General features: G+C 40.7%; 1 non-coding gene and 1 pseudogene across 1 annotated transcript; both read left to right on the top strand.

Annotated features, from left to right (window-relative positions):
• Positions 1-2,836: 2,836 nt before the first annotated feature.
• LOC145430247 (U1 spliceosomal RNA) lies at positions 2,837-2,999 on the top strand. Its single transcript, XR_013910712.1, has one exon. It is a non-coding gene; the product is annotated as a U1 spliceosomal RNA (small nuclear RNA).
• A 6,234-nt stretch (positions 3,000-9,233) lies between these two features.
• LOC145430256 (U1 spliceosomal RNA) lies at positions 9,234-9,385 on the top strand (annotated as a pseudogene).
• Positions 9,386-10,893: the final 1,508 nt, after the last annotated feature.

Raw genomic sequence — 10,893 nt, 5'->3', positions numbered from 1 at the left:
CTTATGTCTGCATTTTTATTTTGTTAAATAAAACAAAAATTATAGCAAAGTGCTGCCACATGTCTGAGTGCCAATTCTTTTTTTATTCAATGAAAGGTTTTAGTTAATTAAGATTGAGGAAAAAGAATTTGCATTCACATTTGCAGTTTTGCCTTGTTATACAATATTTGAAAATTAAAACAAAACACTACATTTTCTGAAATATTAGTGAGTTTTTTCTTGTTTAAAGACAAACGTTTTTATACTACTTGAACACTAAAGTGACCCTCCAATGTGATGACAGTGCCAGCAGTGGCCCACAGCTCATTTAATGCTTTCTCCTAATTGGCTCATAATGGTCTCTCATATGTATGAACTATGTAGGCTATCTCTATTTTAAAATAATGGGTGGGCAATGAGAGCATCTCCTCGATGTGTACAACAGGACAACAGGGAATACAGAGAACTGACTGAGGACTTTGTCAACTGGTGCCAGCAGAACCACTTCCAGATCAACACTCCGAAAACCAAGGAGCAGGTAGTGGACTCCACCTACACCAGTGAACATCCAGAGAATGGGCATTAAGATAGCTGACTCATATAAGTGATCTGATTAATAAACGGATCTGGAGTAACAACAGAGTGTACATCTACACAAAAGGATAAAGACGGTTGTATTTGCAACAGAGAAGTCTTTTGGAAGGGAGCAGGGAGAGCTCCTGAAGACCTCAGACGCTGTGGTGGTATTGTCCATGTTTTATGGTGTGGTCTGCTGGGGATAGGAAGAAACTGAACAGGTTCATCAAGAAAACTAGCTCTGTTCTGGGATGTCCTCTTGACCCAGTGGAGGTAGTTATCCCTGTCAGATAACAGCTCCCACCCCATACAGGTCACCCTTCAGTGACAGGCCGTGTTCCAAGTGGACATTTTGGAGGCCTTTCCCTCCAGCTGCTGTCAGACTGTACACTGCACAACAGCAATGAATGTACACCACATATTCACACACTGGGGTCTTTGCATATCAGTGTGCAATACCTGTTAATACCTATTAACACCCAACCACTGCACTATGAAATGACCACGCCAAGCAAACAAACAATGTTTGGGTGCTGCAGATGGAAACGGACCATAGCTTCATGGTGAAATTCCTCACAAAGAGCAGAATCTACCTTGTCCTTTAAAGTTTTTATGGCCACCACTTGGGTCTGCTCACCAGGTACTGTGCCATATAGGTGGCCCTTGTACACCTTGCCAAACCGGTCCTCACCGAGCCCCTCCATAAATCGTACTGCTGACATGTTAATCTCACGCAGCTTCGCCTGCAGCCATGAAACAATAAATACATGTCACCAAAGACTCTGGCCACCAGAATTCAACAATACTTAAACAAATGTATGTAAATCACATTTACTGTGACCATATTTAATGTTACCTTGTTGTTATTATTATTGCTACCTGTTGTTTTTGATGATTCGGGGGCGACAGCTCCGTGTCCTGGGAGGGTGAGCTGCTGAGCTGGGAACGAGGTGGTGTGTCATTTGAAGCCTTATGTTTATTGCGACACAAGCAAACCAGAAAGAAGAGGCAAGCGATAACCAATGGGATGGCAACTGCAGGTATTAAAATAAACAGGATCTCCTTCCTGGGGTTTTCTTGTGTTTCATTCTTCTTCTGATAGTAATCTGTATTATTACATCATATATAAGTATATGTATGTATGTAGATATATATAGATAGATGGCTATGGATATAGATAAATAGACTTACATATATAAGTACTTATCTATTTCTTAGTCTATATTTCTTCTATTTTTGCATAGCATTATTGCTGTTAGGTATGCTGTGTGTGTTCATTTGTTCCTGCCTTGTGTACTCTGCTGCAGTAACAATTTGAATTTCCCAACTCTGGGACTAACAAAGGTTTTCTTATCTGAAATGTATCTAAACCCAGCTGATATCTGGCTACATTTTCTGCTGAGCATCCAAATCACACTGAAGTTTACACACTGTATAATGCCTGATTTCTTGTAAATATTTAGCGATGGCCTTATGAAATATATTTTGATAAAATGTTTATCAGGCCACAGTGAACAATGGAAAATAAACAAAATTAAAACAAATAATTAAAAACACTGAAAAACACTCAAAAATATATATTTTTAGAGATGTCTTAACCTGGTTATGCTGTACCATCCAGACGTGTATGTGCGCCGGACCCGCGTGATTTGAGACTTCCTGCCATCTTTAGCAGGTAATAAACTCCCGCCAAAGCAAAAAGTTGCTCTGAGTGAATTCAGTCGTTGTTAATGAGTAAATTTTTAGTGTTTTTATTTGGATTGTTTTCTGGTTGTTTGTTGCACACGGACATGTTCACAGACGTGTTTTCGTGAGCAACACTGTTCATACTCCGAGACCGTAGCGGGAAACTGTTGGTTGCCTAGCAGCAGTTAACGAAAAGACCGGAAGTGACTGTGCTTCAACTAGAAAACTTTTGCGTTTATCCTCTTTTTCCCGAGTATCAGACAAACTCGTTTAGCAGCGTGCTTTACCTTTGAGTTAGCTGAACTTCTGGTGGTTTGTTGGTGGATTTAAGGAGGTTAAATTGATGAAAAAAAGTTATCTTTCAGCTAGCTCTTGTTGCGCAGATACAGCAATGCATGATGGGAAATTCTCCCGGTATTTGTAAAGCTAAATAACCTTATGGGGCTCTGTTGGAAACTGCTTCATGTGTATATATAAATAGTGTGTAGTCCCAGCTTCCTACAGGCTGTGTTTGTGTTGATTTTGAGATTGTGAGCACCGTGAGTGTGCAGGGTTTGTGTGTGAAAGACTGCCCCATGCGTGAGCTAAGGAATTCATACTTACCTGGTAAGAGAGATACCATGATCACGAAGGTGGTTCTCTCAGGCCGAGGCTCAGCCATTGCACTCTGGCTTTGCTGACAGCCTGCGAATTCCCCAAATGTGGGAATCTCGACTACATAATTTCTGGTAGTGGGGACTGCGTTCGCGCTCTCCCCCCCCTCATATGTTGAAAGAAAAATGAGTGGGAATGTTTGCGCTTATTTTCAATGACGATGTCATGCAATCTTCTGGCTTCCTAACTACAGTTTTATCAGTGAGTCCAGGGTAAGCAGGAGAGGAGGAGGGGATGCTGTCTTATTTAAAAAAGTCTGTGCAGCATTTGGGAGGCCTGTAAACATTAACAAACACAACTTTGGATGGGGCCTTCAGCTGTAAAGCCACATATTCAAAAGACTGAAAACTTCCAGGAGACAGCTGCTTACATTGAAATGATTCATTAATGACCTCAGTGAACTGCTGTCTGTGATCTGTGTTGATTTCGACTGTGTAATTATTGTTGGGGATTTTAACATCCATGTGGACAACCCTCAGGACAAAGGGACTAAAGACCTGAGTAACACTCTGGGCAACTTTGGGCTGACTCAGCATGTAACAGAGGCCACACATAATAGAGGACACACTCTTGACCTACTGATCTCCAAGCCTGAGCATTTCAAACATTGCTGTGTCTGATGTGGGCTTATCTGATCATTACTGTGTTTTCTTTGAAAGTAAAATCTCAGCCCACACAAATATATCAACAGCAGTGATCACAAAACGGTGTATAACTGAACACAGTAGTGCAATTTTTAACCAGGTCTTCCCATTAACACCTGACCTGTCCAGAGGGTCAGTCAATGAGCTCGTCAATAGCTTCAATGCTAACATGTTAAATGTAATGGATACTATTGCCCCCATTAAGGTGAAGGTTATCTCTGGAAGGAAAAAGTCTCCATGGAGAAACTCCACACTAGTGAAAAATGAAAAAAGAGAGTGTAGGAAAGCTGAGCGCAGATGGAGAAAAACAAACCTCCAGGTTCACTATGACATCTATAAAGAGAAACTTCACAATTATAATTTACAACTGAGGAGTGCAAGAAAGTCCTACTTCTCTGACATCATCACTAAAAACAGCCATAATGCTCGGGTCTTATTTTCTACAGTTGACAGGCTAACAAACCCTCCTGTGCCAGTGGCAGCTGAACTTCATTCGACCATGGCCTGCAATGACTTTGCCAAATTCTTCACAGACAAAATCCAAAAGATTAGACAAGCAGTTGGTACAGATACTTACCTGGCAGGGGAGATACCATGATCAAGAAGGTGGTTCACCCAGACCCACCATGGCGACAATGACTGCTAACATGGCAGGTTCCAGGAGGAATGCTGTGCGTTTTGAGATGCAAGAGAATTGCGAAATGGACCGACTACAGTTCAGCAGGATTGTTATCCAGAAAGAGTTGGGATACTCGCCAATGCAGATCGACTACATCTTTGGCCTGCCGGGAAAGAAAAGTTACGAGGTGATTTTCGCCACCAGTACCTTCTACGAATCATGTTTGAGTAAATTTAACAGACTCAAACAAACTAGACCTCAGCTGGAGAACATCAAAATGACACCGTTATCCGGTAGAGAGACTAAAGCGGTGACAGTGATTATGCACTCTGAATACGTGAGAATGGAAGACATTAAGACCTGGTTGTCTTTCAAATGTGTGGTGAAGAGAGGTTTGGACTTAAAAGATGAAGACAGAATTAGAACAGGTGCATATCGTTTCTACGTCCACCTGCAGAGAGATGAGACCTCGGGTGATTTGATCCACCTGCCCCCAATTATCCAATTGGGAGCAATTAGAGGATATGTTTTCTACCCGGGGCAACCAAAGACATGCCGCAAATGCGGTGGTAATGACCATCTAGCCGCAGAGTGTGAGAATGTAGTCTGCAAAAACTGTAAAAGTGAAGAGCACACTACAATTGAATGTCCTGTACCGCGGAAATGTAATCTTTGTGGGGGTGACGGACATACCTTTAGGGCATGCCCCCAATCCTACGCAAATAAAGTGAAAAAACCTCATCAACAATTAATTGAGGAGATGCCAGTCTTAATTGGAGGAGGTCTGCCAGTTGTTGAAGAGGTAATTAACAATCAAGTCAACGAGTTCCAGCAAGAAGAAGTTGAGGACCAAACGACCTTCAGCTGGGGTGGGGAACAAGCTGAAGTGCCCCCCCGCTCCTCCCAAGTGATCACCAGTGAGGACGTAGCGACGGAGGAGAAGAAAGTATCTCAAATAGACACGGAGCCTAAGATACAGGACGAGATCCAGGAGGAGATGACCGTGCCTTCGGGTACCCATATCACTTCACAGCCATCGACATCCCAAGAGTGCAGAGACATGCTTGACTACATGTTTTCTGAGATTTCAACGTTACAATCAAACAAAATTATCACTTTGGAAGAAGAAGGTTTTTCATTACCACCTTGTGACATTGAAGATAACATAACTATTTTTTCTGAATTGCTACCACAAGTAAATATAAGTGTAGCACCGACATCACAAAAACGACAGATAAACACTTCAACAGAATCGTCTACAGGGATTTTGGAATCAGAAAGTCGGGACCAAATAGACTCCCCGTCAATACCCGTACTGGAAGAACAAAGACTGATATCTACTCAGGGAGTTGTTCACGAAAGTCAACAGGAAGGTAAGGACGCGAGCGCCCCCTTTACGGCATGGCTCCCACGGAAAAAGAAAAAGAAGAAGATAAAAACATAGTAAGAGACTTTATTAATAAAGCCAGAGAGTTAAAGATTCCACCTATTTAGTACAAACATAAACTCCTTCTATGTATCGACAATCAACACAAGGGGGTTGAACGATGCAGTGAAGTGTCAATCTGTCTTTAACGTATTACACAAAATAGGTGGGGACATTTGTCTTCTTCAAGAATGTGCCCTTCCCTTTATGGACAATTACATGAAGTTCACAAATCGATGGACATATGGCCAATCTGTTTGGTCAGGGGATAACCAAAATCGGATGTCTGGTATAGGTATTTTGATCAACAATAAAACAGTTAAGATAGAAAAAGTGGAGGTTGTGGTGGACGGAAGAGCTTTATGTATGGATGTAGAAATAAACGGGAGTAAAATCAGGATTATTAACGTCTATGGACACACAGATTCGAAAGAACGGGCAGCCTTATTTCAACTGTTACAACCATTTCTTTGTAATAGAAGACAGGTAATAATGGGTGGGGACTTTAACTGTACACCGGAAATAAGTGGAATCCAGGGCGCGGCCCCAACAGTGAAGAAAGATTTAAGTACTTGTGCTTTAGACAACCTAATTAAAGACAGTAAATTAAAAGACGTGTTCAGAGTTCTTAACCCGTCAGACCCTGGATACACCTGGTCTAATAATAAGTCCTTTTCACGGATTGACTTTCTGTTTGCCAGTGAAAGCTTAATACCCCTATCATGTAAAGTAGAACCAGTACCCTTTTCTGATCACCATAAGGTAATGTGTGGATTTAGGATTCAATCTTCTTTTCAGTCGGCCCCAGGACCATGGAAACTAAACTTGAATCTTTTGAAAGACGGCAAAGTGACGGGAAGGTATAAATTAAAATTACAGCAATGGGTCTCCCTACAACCACTATATGAATCGGTAGGGGAATGGTGGGAGAGTATAAAGATTAGGACCCAAGTATTTTTTAGTCTTGAAGGGAAAAGGCAGGCAAAGAGAAGGCGACAATGGTTATTGAGAAAGCAAGCAAAATTACAAAGGTTCTATAACCTTTTGAATTTGGGCTTTGATGTTAGCGAAGAGATTACGAACCTGAAAAAAGAAATGATGGTTTCTTTAAATGAGAAAAGCAAGGGAGTATTAATAAGGAGTAGAGTAAAACATGTGGAAGAAAATGAAAAATGCACGAGATATTTCTTTAAAAAATTGTATAAAGCTAAGCCTGCAGTTGACACCCTTATAAATGAAGAAGGAAAAGAAGTGAAAAGCACTCAAGAAATTTTAAAGGTAGTACATTCCTTTTACACCAATTTGTACAAAGAACAAAGTATGGATGAGGAGACGGTAGAATCCTTTATCTCTAAGTTAACAAAAAAATTAGACCCAGAAGATAGTATAATTTTAGACGAAAGTATAACATTAGAGGAAATCACAAGAGCCATGGAAAGTATGCAAGATAATAAGTCACCAGGTATGGACGGCTTACCTAAGGAATACTACCAGGCCTTTTGGGAACAACTTAGCCCCTCGTTGTGTAAGGTTTACAAAGAAGCGTGGGATAAAGGCATATGGTCAACGTCCATGAATACTGGAGTGATTTCCCTACTATGGAAAAAGGGTACTAAAAAAAACTTGAGAAACTGGAGACCACTGACATTGTTAGGGGTAGACATTAAGATTTTATCTAAAGCCCTTTTTTTCCGTCTTCAGACAGTAGTATCTAAGTTAGTTGGAACGGAACAAACATGTGGGATACAAGGACGTAAAATGACAGATAGTCTAGCGATTATAAGGGACAGTTACCTCTATAGTTTAGAGCGGAACATCCCCCTTTGTATGTTAGGTCTGGATTTAGAAAAGGCCTTTGACAATGTCAGTCACGCCTTTCTGATGAAAGTGCTTGATAGTTTAGGTTTTGGGGAAGGTTTTAGGAGATGGGTCCAGGTGTTATATACTGGATGTAGTAGTGTTGTTGTTGTGAATGGGGTACAGACTGCTACGGTCCCAGTGAAATCAGGAGTAAGACAGGGATGTCCTTTGTCCCCTATTTTGTTTATATTGGTGATGGAGCCACTGGCATGTGCATTAAGAGCTAATGAGCTAATTAAGGGGCTGATCCCGCCGGGTAGCGGAGGGTTGGAAATAAAATTCTCCATGTATATGGATGATATAACTCTGCTGCTTACAGATAATAAGTCGATCGAGGCAAGTTTGGCAGTTTGTGAAGCTTTTACCAAAGCCTCAGGGATGAAAATTAATAAAGAGAAGAGTGAGGTGATTTACTTTAAGTGGCGTGAGATTAAAGAAAAAATGGGATTGCAAGAAAAATCAGAAACGTTGAAAATTTTAGGGGTGGAAATAGGAGAAAATATGAGAATTAAGAATTGGAATTCAAAATTACAAAAAATACAAGGGAAACTGTTGAACTGGAAAGATAGGGAACTCTCTTTTATAGGTAAGGTTCTGGTAATAAAAGCTGAAGTAATAGCTTCTATAGCATTTTTGGCAACGACGTTGCCAATCCCTTATGAAATATTAACTTCATTGAGGAAGGCGATGTTTCATTTCCTTTGGGGAGGTCAACATGAGAGAGCAAAGAGGGAAGTTATGTACAAACCAGTAGGGAAAGGGGGGAGAGCAGTACCAGAATTAGAGTCCAAGTGCAATGCGATGTTTATCACCCCAATTCTTAAGGCATGTTTTAGTGATCCTAAAGATAAACTTTGGCCATACTTTACTAGGTTTTGGGTGGGTCGGAAAGTTTTGCAGGCGTGGGGTGTGCGCCCCCCCCTTAACGTGCCCTTTTCTGAACAATATCCTGTAATCTACAAGGTAGTGTTTAGTTTGCTGAAACGCCTCCAGACTAGGATAACCCTTCAGGAGATAACGCGCGCAACTATAGAGGAGACATTGTTTCCAATAGGTAGCATGTCACCGATAGGAAAATTGCGTGAAACTCATACTAAAATGGCTTGGGGTAATGTAAATAACAAATGCCTGCTAAATCCCCATAAAGACTTAGCGTGGCAAGCCGTTCAAGAATGTTTGCCGACAAGAGCCTTTTTGAAAAAAAGGGAGTGCACGAGGAGTGCCCAATGTCCAAGAAAGAGGTGTGGGGGTGATGAAACGGTTAAACATTTATTTTGGGAATGTTTTTTTGCACAAAAAGTGTGGGGCCTACTAAGACAGTGGTTGAAAGATTTAAGTAAAGAAGAGTTGACATATGAACTTATAATGTATGGGAATTTGGAAAAAACCGGGGAAAAAAGGGAAATGTGTTGGTGGATAATGGTGAATTGTGTTAAAGATGCTCTGTGGAGAGCGAGAAACATCTGTGTATTTAAAAAATATGAAATATCTGAAAGAGTTGTAATCAATAGTATGGTTTGTTTGTTAAAGGATTATATTATGAGAATCTCACTTGGAAATAATGAAGAAGACAAAAGAAAGCTGTGGAAAGTACCAAGGAAGTATTTGAATATTTGTATGTAGGATAATGTGAGAGTATTGTGTGTTTGTTTACTCGACCTTTGTGTTTGTTTTTTTTTTCCCCCTTGTGGGTTTCCCCATCTTGGGTTTTGATTTCAGAGTTTTGGCCGTTTATTTGTTTTTATTTCCTTATGAATGAACAGATGTAATTTTGATTATGAACAATAAAACTCTTTGAAAATAGAAAATAGAAATAGGTTCTCTCAGGCCGAGGCTCAGCCATTGCACTCTGGCTTTGCTGACAGCCTGCGAATTCCCCAAATGTGGGAATCTCGACTATATAATTTCTGGTAGTGGGGACTGCGTTCGCGCTCTACCCTCATCATATGTTGAAAGAAAAATGAGTGGGAATGTTTGCGCTTATTTTCAATGACGACGTCATGCAATCTTCTGGCTTCCTAACTACAGTTTTATCAGTGAGGCCAGGGTAAGCAGGAGAGGAGGAGGGGATGCTGTCTTATTTAAAAAAGTCTGTGCAGCATTTGGGAGGCCTGTAAACATTAACAAACACAACTTTGGATGGGGCCTTCAGCTGTAAAGCCACATATTCAAAAGACTGAAAACTTCCAGGAGACAGCTGCTTACATTGAAATGATTCATTAATGACCTCAGTGAACTGCTGTCTGTGATCTGTGTTGATTTCGACTGTGTAATTATTGTTGGGGATTTTAACATCCATGTGGACAACCCTCAGGACAAAGGGACTAAAGACCTGAGTAACACTCTGGGCAACTTTGGGCTGACTCAGCATGTAACAGAGGCCACACATAATAGAGGACACACTCTTGACCTACTGATCTCCAAGCCTGAGCATTTCAAACATTGCTGTGTCTGATGTGGGCTTATCTGATCATTACTGTGTTTTCTTTGAAAGTAAAATCTCAGCCCACACAAATATATCAACAGCAGTGATCACAAAACGGTGTATAACTGAACACAGTAGTGCAATTTTTAACCAGGTCTTCCCATTAACACCTGACCTGTCCAGAGGGTCAGTCAATGAGCTCGTCAATAGCTTCAATGCTAACATGTTAAATGTAATGGATACTATTGCCCCCATTAAGGTGAAGGTTATCTCTGGAAGGAAAAAGTCTCCATGGAGAAACTCCACACTAGTGAAAAATGAAAAAAGAGAGTGTAGGAAAGCTGAGCGCAGATGGAGAAAAACAAACCTCCAGGTTCACTATGACATCTATAAAGAGAAACTTCACAATTATAATTTACAACTGAGGAGTGCAAGAAGGTCCTACTTCTCTGACATCATCACTAAAAACAGCCATAATGCTCGGGTCTTATTTTCTACAGTTGACAGGCTAACAAACCCTCCTGTGCCAGTGGCAGCTGAACTTCATTCGACCATGGCCTGCAATGACTTTGCCAAATTCTTCACAGACAAAATCCAAAAGATTAGACAAGCAGTTGGTACATCAACAGCAGATCCAGGATATGTACTGTGTCCACTGAAAAACTGTTTAAACACCATCAAAGAGTTTCACCCGATTAACAGCAAAGACCTGGAGGACATCTTAGGTCAACTGAACTCCTCCTCCTGCTGTTTAGATGTCCTGCCAACAAGTTTTTTCAAAAAGGTCTCAAAGACTTTAGAGTCAGACCTGTTACAGATCGTCAACTTTTCTTTATTATCAGGTGTGTTTCCAGAACCACTAAAAACTGCTGTAATCAAACCTATACTGAAAAAGGACAATCTTGACAAGACACAAATGAAAAACTACAGGCCGATCTCAAATCTCCCATTTTTAAGTAAGATCATTGAAAAAGCAGTTTCTCAACAGCTCAGTTACTTCTTAAAACAGAATAATTGCTACGAT

The sequence above is a fragment of the Astatotilapia calliptera genome, chromosome 7 (genome assembly GCF_964374335.1).
Source record: "Astatotilapia calliptera chromosome 7, fAstCal68.1, whole genome shotgun sequence".
NCBI classification, from domain to species: Eukaryota; Metazoa; Chordata; class Actinopteri; order Cichliformes; family Cichlidae; genus Astatotilapia; species Astatotilapia calliptera.
The sequence above is the reverse complement of the archived record's forward strand: the minus strand, read 5'-3'. Positions and strand labels throughout refer to the sequence as shown.